Source organism: Varanus komodoensis, unplaced genomic scaffold (genome assembly GCF_004798865.1).
Source record: "Varanus komodoensis strain SLA01 unplaced genomic scaffold, ASM479886v1 scaffold20_1, whole genome shotgun sequence".
NCBI lineage: Eukaryota > Metazoa > Chordata > Lepidosauria > Squamata > Varanidae > Varanus > Varanus komodoensis.
Window position 1 is genome coordinate 19,518,114 of NW_025335587.1, and position 9,727 is coordinate 19,527,840.

A 9,727-nucleotide genomic window follows, 5' to 3' on the forward strand; every position below is an offset into this window, starting at 1 on the left:
GCGGGTGATGTCACCGCTCGCTGCGCGCCCGGCCGCGGAGGGCGGAGAGGGCGCCGGCGGGGGGCGGGCGCGGGCGCCGCTTGGGGAAGGGCTGCCCGGGGCGAGGCTGCGCGGGGGTGGGGGCCCGGCCTCTCCGGGGAAGCGCGGCCCCGCCGCCCCAGCGCGCTGCTCTCGGCCGCCTTTGCGCCTCCGGAGGAGCCTTCTCGCCGGGGCGCCCGCGCAGTCTCTTTGCGGAAGGCCAGCTGCACTTCGCACATGCTCAGGAGAGCCACGGCAACCCGAGCTCCCTGTAGCGCCTGTGCCTGAGCTGAGCTCAGGTAAGCACCCAAACATCTGCGATCCACCTGGGTCCCCACAAGGGATTCACCCTTTGATGTGGGCTGGATGGAGAAGGCAGAGAAGTTTCGCTCTCATAAAGCAGTGTGGCGGGGGGGGGGGCTGAAATTAGCCCCCCTCCACCTCTATAACAGAGGGCAGGTTCCCAAATACAGCTGGAGCACATTTTGTGAGTGTGGAATGCAGCCCCTTGGGAATCTCAGGGTCATTCTCCAGAGGCAAGTTCTCAGTCCTCAAGCTTTCCTTCTGGACCAGGAGGCTTAACAAGAGAGAAGCAGCCACGCTCAAGCATGGCGGGGCTGGCCTTGCAGGCAGAAGGGCAGTGAGGCAGACTGGGCAGAGCAGTCTAGGCAGCTGGAGGTATTATGGGCTGGGAGAAGAAACTGCTGCAGAATAAATTGCATGATGTGTGACCTGAAGAGGATGACAGAGCAAGCATTTTTGTTATGATATTTGGCTCTGTTCTTTCTTTACTGGTTTTAAATCTATAGGTCCATGCAATTGCTGCTTGTTTCCTTAAATAGCCAAGTTGAAATGGCATTGCTGAAATCTTTTTTCAGCACGAATTGTGAGGGGCCCTAGCAGCTCTTTTGGCCTAAAAGGAAGTTCATCCATTTATAAATAAATATATTACCACGATGCAAAGGTTGTTCCATAAACACACGGGCCACTTTGGAAAACTCATTTGAAAATAACTTTAATTTTCATTTGAAGCATTTTCACAGTGCTCCTCACAGAATCAAGTCCTGCAGGCTAGTGGTCCAAAAAGACACGCCATGAAAGGAAAAGCAGATGAGGAGGGAAGAGGGAAGGATCAGCGCCTGCAAGCACGGCGATGAGAGAGGGGCCAGCCATGCACGAGTTACGAGTACAAAAGCGGGAACAGAAGGGAGAGCAAACAGAGGGGGAACAGCCAAGCCAGAGCTGGCAAGAGTTCTGCAGCTGGACTTTGGGAAGAGGCGAGTGGATTGCCAGATGTTGATTGAAAACACACAGGTCTGCTACCTGTTGTTGCTTGGGAGGAACCCTCCAGCCTGACCCAGGTAAAGGGCCAACATCAGCCTGGCGCCCTTGGAAATGGGGAGGGGGGATGCTTTGCCTTCCCTGCCCCAAGCAATGGTGCTATTCTCACCGGCTGAGGACATGAAATGGGTGTTCCCATCCAGGGCATTTTGCCGCTTGTTGCAATGCCCGGTCTCTTGGTCTCAAATGAGCCATTTAGAACCTTGTGCATTCCAAAAGACCTGCCCTGGCTGGAGATGGAACCTACTAGAACCGAGCTATTTGTATGGATCCATGCAGCTGCCCGCAAATTTGGGACTAGCTTTGCTTTACCATTGCAGCCCAGTTGGAGCAGGAAGGGAATCAAAATGCCCAATGTTTCCCCAACTCCCTTGTTGATCATTTTTAAAACCTGCTTTTAGATAACTGTTTCTCTCTGTGTGTGCTCCATGTTGCTACATCTGTATGCAAATGGCTTTTATACTGTATTTCAAAGGTTTTAATCCTTGCCAACCACTCAGAGAGCTCCGGCTATTGGGCAGATTAGAAATGCAGCACACAAAAACGAGAGAAAAATAACCCTCTTGCCCCTCCCTTCCCTCCAGAGAATTATCTTTTTCAGAATAAAATCAAAGTGGCTTCTCGTGTCATGATGCCCTAGGAGCTTCCTCCGGGAGAGCAGAGATTTCTCTTCCCCCAGCCTAGTCCAAGCCAGGCGGATCTGGGCAGCAGAGACAAGAAAAATAGGGGCTGATTGATGAGGTCATCCAGTGCTTCGGAAAGGGGAAGGTGAGCACTTGCGGAGTCTATTCCCCTTTCATCGGGCAGCCTGGCTTGTCTGATCTCCTCCTCCGAGACCAGTGGGAGATCTGAGCCAGCCAGGAGACACTTACCCTGCAAGGCAGGTGCGGGAGCTCGCACGGCACCTGGGGGAACCACCACGGAGGGCTGGCCGTTTCCGGCAGGACTCCCACTTCGCGAGCAAGAGGTCCAGGTCGCGAAAGGAAAGATGTCGTCTGGGCCCCTAAGACGAGGCCTCCCGGAGCAGTTCTTGGCCTCCGCATCGCAAGCTCTTGTCCGCCTGCCTTGCACTCTGGGCTGCGCAGGAACGAGGGGCGGGAGAAGCTGGGGGCACTGGGCACCGTTGCTCTGCCCGTCCAGCAAGCGAGCGGGAGCCGCGAGACGGAGACCTGGGCTGAGTCCGATTGTGTGGCGATACCGGGCAGCGTTCTGCTCTTCCAGCCCGGGAAAAGGGGACTTTCCCGCACCATTTCAGGGGATGCAGGATGCCGAAGGCCTGAGGCTGGACGCTGCACTGCATTTCTGGTGCTCTTCAAGGCAACTTGCTGTGATCCCAAGAGACCACATGGGATCTGGCTGAGAAATGGGTTGAGTTTAGGAGCCGGCTGCCCCCCGAGCCACCCCCAGTCGCTGGAATGCCGGCTCCGTCGCACAACGGGGCAAATCCCCGAGAAGTGCAGGAGGGGGGTGAAGCTGGACCCTGCTGGCCATCGGTCTGGCGCATCCCGAGCCGGGTGCCCAGTTGCCGGGTGTGGGTGGCCGGGGTCCAGCTGGGCGCGTTCTCCTTGCACCTGAGCCGGGCCCCCTTCCTCCCAAGCAGGGCTGGCGACCTCGCTGCAGCCTGCAAGCGGCAGCGCCTCGCTCGTGCTGGCCCCTCGGCCCACCGGCAGGAGAAGCGCTGCGAAGCCGCGCAGTTTCGTTCTCGCCCCGGGCCCAGTGCAGAAGCTCCACGGCTTCCGTCTGCTGGGAAAGGCAGCCTGCGGGCAGGGCCTGGTTCTCCCAGCTCCTGTTGCGAAGCCGAAGCCGCTGCTGCGTGGGCAGGGCAGGGCAAAGGGGCCTGCTGCTCGTCTGCTCTCATTAGGCTAATTCCATCTAATTGCAATGCATCACTCCGTGGGGAGTGTCATTCAAGGAGATTGCCTCCTGCAGCCCTTCCCTTCCCCCTCACCCTGTTCCTGTTGCATCTATAAGGACATGGTTTTCCGTTTATTTAAAGGTGTTTTTCCTATCCCACCACTGGAGGCAGTTAGGGGAAAAATAAAGCCGCTGAAAGAATGCAGATTAATACATCTGCCTGTTTCAGTGGCCCTCTGTTTCACGTCTTTCTAACCCTGCATTTGGCTTTTTCCACACTTGGAGAATTTTTCCTCAATGCATGTCTGTGTACCTCTAAAATACACCTCTGCCTAAAACACTTTCCTTTCCTTTCTGTTTTTCGCAAACACTTCCCTAAATTCAAGGATTACTTTGCCCCTGTATCTTTGTGGGCAACTTTGGGTTGGAGGACTCTGTAAAATTTGGAGATGTGCAAATTTTGAAGCGAAGCGGGGCAGAGCTTGATGGGGAAGATTCGAATTCAAGCTGAGTGACCTCGTCCCCTTTTCTGCAACGAAATGTCCAGAGCTGGCCAGCCAGCAGGCCCTCCAGCCCTGGCCTCCCCCCATTCTTCAAAGTGTGTCTGGGGGGGGGGCGTGTTTTTGCATGTTCCCTCACCTCCAGCTCTAACATGAGCCCCTTAAGAGCAACCGACCCAAAATCCACCCTTGGTAATACACAATCCAGGTCTGGAATTCAAGATGCAAAATCTTAGCCCAGCCAATCCTAACTTGTCAGCCAGGTGCGATGGACTACAACAGCCATCGTGCCCAGCCAGCAGGGCTGCTAGCTGGGGATGATGGTAGTGTCACACATCTGGAGAACACCAGGCTGTGGAAGACTGGCCTGGGCAAAGCCAAAGCGTCGTTTCCAAGGCGCTTCTCTGTCTCACACACACCCAGAGCTCCTGTGCACAGTGGAACTCACGGGTCCAATTTCAGCGCCCTTGTTTGACAAACAGCGCCAGGGTAATCAAGGCTTCAGCCGTCCCCCCGCACAGTTGTACAGCCAACAGGGCTCTCACCCACCCGACTTGACAAATCTCCTTGCCAAAGTAATTAACTCGATGCACATTTCCATCCGGCGGGTTCCCGGAGAGGTCGGGCGGGCAGGAAGCCAACCCTTGGGCCACGGGAATGCCGGCAATTTGAGAGTGGCAGGCCCAGCTGGAAACCCTCCCTCTCTGGAGTCCCCATGGAGCCGATCTGGGGTGTCCCTTTCCACTCCTTGTGGCTCCGTTGGTAATGAGGGGCTCAGAACTGAACACAATATTCCAGTTGTGGGTGCACCAGAGTCGTGTAGAGTGGTAGCAATACCTCTCTCGATCTGGAAGCCACGCTTCCGGCTATGCAACCAAGGGTGGCATTCGCCCTCTTGACCACCGCATCACACTGCTGGCTCATGTTCAGCCTGCAGTCAACCAGCACCCCGGGGTCCCTTTCACAAGTGCTGCTCTCCAGCCACTTGTCACCTAACCTGTACTTATGACACCCATTCCTGAGCCCCAAGTGCAAGACCTTGCACTGATCCACACTGAATCGACATCCAAACCTCTGGAAGGTACCAGATGGCAGGAAGTCTGTCTTTAAAATTTGAGAGCAAAATGGTAGGAGATTATAGTTTTTTTGTGGCGGGGGGGGGGGCCGGGGGAGCAGACCCAGAGAGTCCTTGACAAGGCTGCGCATCCTCAACCCCATCAACCACTCCGCTCAGCGTGTGCCGAGAAATCCTAAACAGCTATTTGCATACCGCATTGAGGGAGGCAAAGAATGAGAGAAAGAGAAACCGGAGATGCAAAAAACAGGTATTAAAAACCTTGAGGCTGAATGCAGGGCCAAAGGTACAGATATATTTAGAGAGACATAAGCTTTTTACGAACAAAGCCCCGATTTTCTTAGCAGCCCCGGCTGAATGGCCCCTTCCATTGTCGGGCAAAATGAATGACAAGCCGAAGGCCAGAAACAACTCCAAGCAGCAATTAAGTGCTACATTACCCAGGATGCTTTTCAGCAGGAGCAGGGGGTGCGGCGAGGGGAAATAAATAAATTTTAAAGCGTTGCAGTGGCAGAGAAGTGGGGCCGCGGCGGAGGATTGATTGCTGATGGTGCCAGAGCGGCACGTGCGGAGGCAGACGTGTCGGTTGCGGCTACACAAGTGCTCCCGAGACAGGAAACGCTGGAATTGGGGACTGGGGGAAGTTGCTCAGATGGAGAGGGAGCTTTGGGCCAGACGGTGCTTCTTGTGGGCACCCAGGAAAAACCATCATGCCAGGCGCATCACAGGACCAGAAGTCTAACAAGGGCCTTCTCCCGAGATTCTCTTGTCTGCCACTGCAGGGAACACTCCCGATGAGGAAAAAAACAGGGAAATTTGCACCGGCCCGTGTCAGGACTCATCGGGGGGCTACCCTTCCGACGATGGGTGAAGGGTGTCGTCCAGGCTGGAAACACATGAAGGGAAAGGGGTTCAAGGCAGCTTGAGCACCCCATAGACAGGTTGTCTCCAACGGGGAACAAGCACTGGCCTCCAGGATCCATGGAAGGGGGCTGGATCTGGACTTGAGGCTCCCGGGCGCCGACCCTGGGGACAAGACGCCTCACTGGGGAGCAGTTCCACCTCTCGGGGCAAACAGGCCTATAAGCTGCCCGGCGATCGGCTAGTGGGTGGGATGGGAATGATGGGAACATGAGCAGCAGGGCTAGACCACTATCGAGGCCTGTATCGCCGACACTGACTGGCAGCCGCTCTCTGGGCTCAAGCCAGGCCACAGGTGTTCAGGCTCTCCAACTCGGTGCACCCCAATTTAGTTGAGGGCTTGCTTCGTGGCCCCCCCAAAGAGGCCGACTCATTTTGCCACATTTCACACACACAGAGTGGACGGCCCCGCGGGGGGGAGTCAGCCACGGCATCCCTTGGACAGCGACCTCATGGCAGCCCTGCACACGCTTGCCAGCAGGGGGCGCTGCAGCTCTCGGGGGGGGCCGAGGGGCAGCGTCCCCAAGAACAGGGAGGAAGGCCACATTCTTAAGCTGCTGCGCTTTTCTAAAATATACAATTTGTTGTGAAGGTCAGTGTCCGTTCAAACACCTCAGGGGAGTCAGGGAGCACTCCCAGCGCCAGCCAAAGTGAAAAAGGGGTCCAGGGAGACCCGTTCGGCATTGAGTGTGGCCCTGAACCCCAACTCCCCCTTCTCCTCTGCAAAACAGCGAGATCTTTCTGGCCAAAAGCCTCAGAGGAAACCTCCCTTTTGCATCCTGTCTCCTCAAAGCCCCCAACCTCCCCGACAGAAAGGTGGGCCGATCCGACGTCCTCTTCTTCAGGTCTGTGCATTGCAGCCTGGATCAGCTGTCCAGGACTGGGCGTTCAGGATTTCAGTTCCCAGCAGCCCCAGCCAGCACAGCTCACAGTCAGGAATGCTGGGCATTGTAGTCACACGCGTCCAGCAGGGACCAGGCTGAGGAACACAAGCAGTTGGGAGCGGCCCTTGAGGGACCTCTGCTCGCCTCTCATCGCTGCCGCCGCTGTCCCAAGGGGGCTTCCTCCCCGCGGCCCCCGCCCATCCCAAGACTCCACAGTGCCGGTTCCGGGAAGCCGGAGGAGGAAAACGGAGCCAGGGGGATAAAACCAGCCGGAGCACCGCAGCGGCAGCGCCGTCTCCCCCGCAGAAGGCGCCGAGCGGGGGCAGTTCTTCGTTTCCCGCCGAGTCCTCAGTCGGGGTCCTGCCCCAGGTTCTGCGCTAAAAGCACTGTGGGCACGGGCGCCTGGTTCCCATCAGCGCCGGGGGCTCATCAGGAGACGCCGTTTCCCTTTTTTAAAAGAAAGAAAGAAAGGTTATTTACCCCTTGAAATGGGGGGGCAGGAGCTTGTTTAGCTCCAGGGCTCAAATCCATCCCGGAAGGGCTCTCGAGGGCCACAATCCCACAGCAGGCGGACGGGGAGGGTCGCACCTGGCAGCCCCTCGGAGCTCCGGGCTGTGCCTGCCGGGGCTCAGTGTGAGGAGAGGCACTTCAGCTTTTCGGATTGCGGGGAAGGCAGAATACAGAAGCCCCACAGATCTCCCCGTGGCTGGGGAGTACGGCCAGAAAGGGGGGTTCCCACAGGACCCCAGGGGTGGGCAGATACAGTTCCCCACATCTCCGTCTCAGCATTCTCGCCACAAACAAGGGGAAAGCAAGAAAAAAGCAGAGAGAAGGGGGCACTGATCCGGGTCCGTGTCTCCATTTCCTTTGCTCGTTCCAGCAGAGGGGAAAAGGGAATGTTTTAACGACAACAGGGGGTCTTTCTACTTTAATCTATAGGCTCTGTGTGGGAGCACGCTGGTTCTGGAATTATGCGGGCTCCCATATCTGCGTGGGAACATGGCAAAGAGACGGCAGGTGTCCAACTCCGTTTCAGAGTCGCTTCGGCTGCGGGGAAGGGGCAGGGGGGGAACGGATGCATCGGAACTGGCCAAATTTACGGGCCTTTGGACATGTGAAGCCTTAAGCGAAAACATGCCGTTGAAATTTAAAAGCAGAAAGGAGGGCCCGGTGCTGCAGACAAGAAGCACAGGAAAGGAGAGCTGAAAGTCCACCCGAAGGATCGGCTAAGACACGAGTCACGGAAGGGTTTAAGTCAAGGGCCAGGATACTGGGCCGGAGACACTCTTGGAAAAGCCAGCTCCTTCCCAGCCGTGAAACCCACTTTGGGCAGCCTCGTCAACCTTGCAAGGTTGTTGTGAGAATGCGACCGCAAGTCTATGCTCCAAGGAGAGACAGCAACACATCCGACGGATGTACTGATTTCTCTGAAGAATTTTTGCTCAGCCAAAGAAGGCTCTTTGGTGGCTTACTGTTCACAAAAAGATTTTTCGGAGTGCTCTTCTGCACGACTCCAATTTTGCACAAATGTAGGCAAACGGACCAAGAAAATAAAAAGGAGCTAGACAATCCATGAAATAGGATGGATGTTGCCACATCTGTACATCTTCCTGCTCTTCCCCCCCCCCCCCCGAAAAAATACATCCTGCCCTGCTGGGGAGTGGCAGGCATTAGCGAAATACCGTAATGCTTCAACTATCGGCTGGCTGAGAAAAGGAGAATTTTGGGGGCATAACATTCATCTTTTCTCGGGGAAGAGCAACAAGGTTGATTTGATAAAGCGTGGGGCCGTTAGAGTGCAAAGAAAATAATTTTAAAAATATAGACAAATTCTGATCACACGGTCTTCCATGACAGACGGCAGCTTCTCAGAAAATTTTCTGATATGTGTCTCCGAGGATTCATTTGGTTCCCTATGATGCTCATTCGCTGCGGAGCTACCCTCCCCGCGGCTCCCACCCCCTTTGCAGGAATCATTAAAAGCTGGCGAAAAAAGAACCACAAGAAAGCGAAGAGATGTGGATTGTTAGCATTGCTGCTGCTCGGAAACAAGGTCCATTAACGCTTTAGAAACAAGTCATCACGGGAGATGAAGAGGGGATGAGGGACCTGGGAAGTAAGGGGGCTGCGTGGGTGTCAAGACACGCACAAATTCTTTTCTTTGTTCCCACAATTGTTTGAACAAATATGTACGAAGAGGTACAAACAACACTAGTGACTGAAGATGAATGGAGGAGACGAGGTTCTAGTCCTTATGAAGATGCGACCAAACGATGGATGAGAGCCACAGAAACCGATTGCAAATAAGAGATCGAGAGCTCAAAGGGCTCAGCGCTTCTGCCCATCCTGAACACATTCCAACCATTAAAACCGTGCCAGGACACCCCCTTTTCGAACCCTAACCCTACCCTGGTGCACACCCTAACCCTAATATAGGGGTAAACTTCCCCTGGTAAGACGGCGATTTTTGAAAAACCCTTCCTGGAGTAGCGTTTTCTGCGCAGCTCATCATTTCTGCCCATTCCACACACATTCCAACCATCAAAACCGTGCCAGGACACCCCCTTTTCTTAACCCTAACCCTACCATGGGGCCCAACCTAACCCTAATATAGGGGTATACTTCCCCTGGTAAGAGGGCGATTTTGAAAAACCCTTCCGAGAGTAGCTTTTTCTACGCAGCTCATCATTTCTGCCCATTCCACACACATTCCAACCATCAAAACCATGCCAGGACACCCCCTTTTCCTAACCCTAACCCTACCATGGGGCCCACCCTAACCCTAATATAGGGGTATACTTCCCCTGGTAAGGGCGATTTTGAAAAACCCTTCCGAGAGTAGCTTTTTCTGCGCAGCTCATCATTTCCGCCCATTCGACACACATTCCAACCTTCAAAACCATGCCAGGACACCCCCTTTTCCTAACCCTAACCCTACCCTGGGGCACAACCTAACCCTAATATAGGGGTATACTTCCCCTGGTAAGAGGGCGATTTTGAAAAACCCTTCCGAGAGTAGCTTTTTCTGCGCAGCTCATCATTTCCGCCCATTCGACACACATTCCAACCTTCAAAACCATGCCAGGACACCCCCTTTTCCTAACCCTAACCCTACCCTGGGGCCCACCCTAACC

General features: G+C 55.0%; 1 protein-coding gene across 1 annotated transcript in view; it reads right to left on the bottom strand.

Moving 5' to 3' along the window:
* Positions 1-9,727, bottom strand: part of LOC123023559 (rabphilin-3A-like) — a 78,218-nt gene that overhangs the window by 44,215 nt on the left and 24,276 nt on the right. The gene's annotated exons all lie outside the window — the stretch shown is intronic.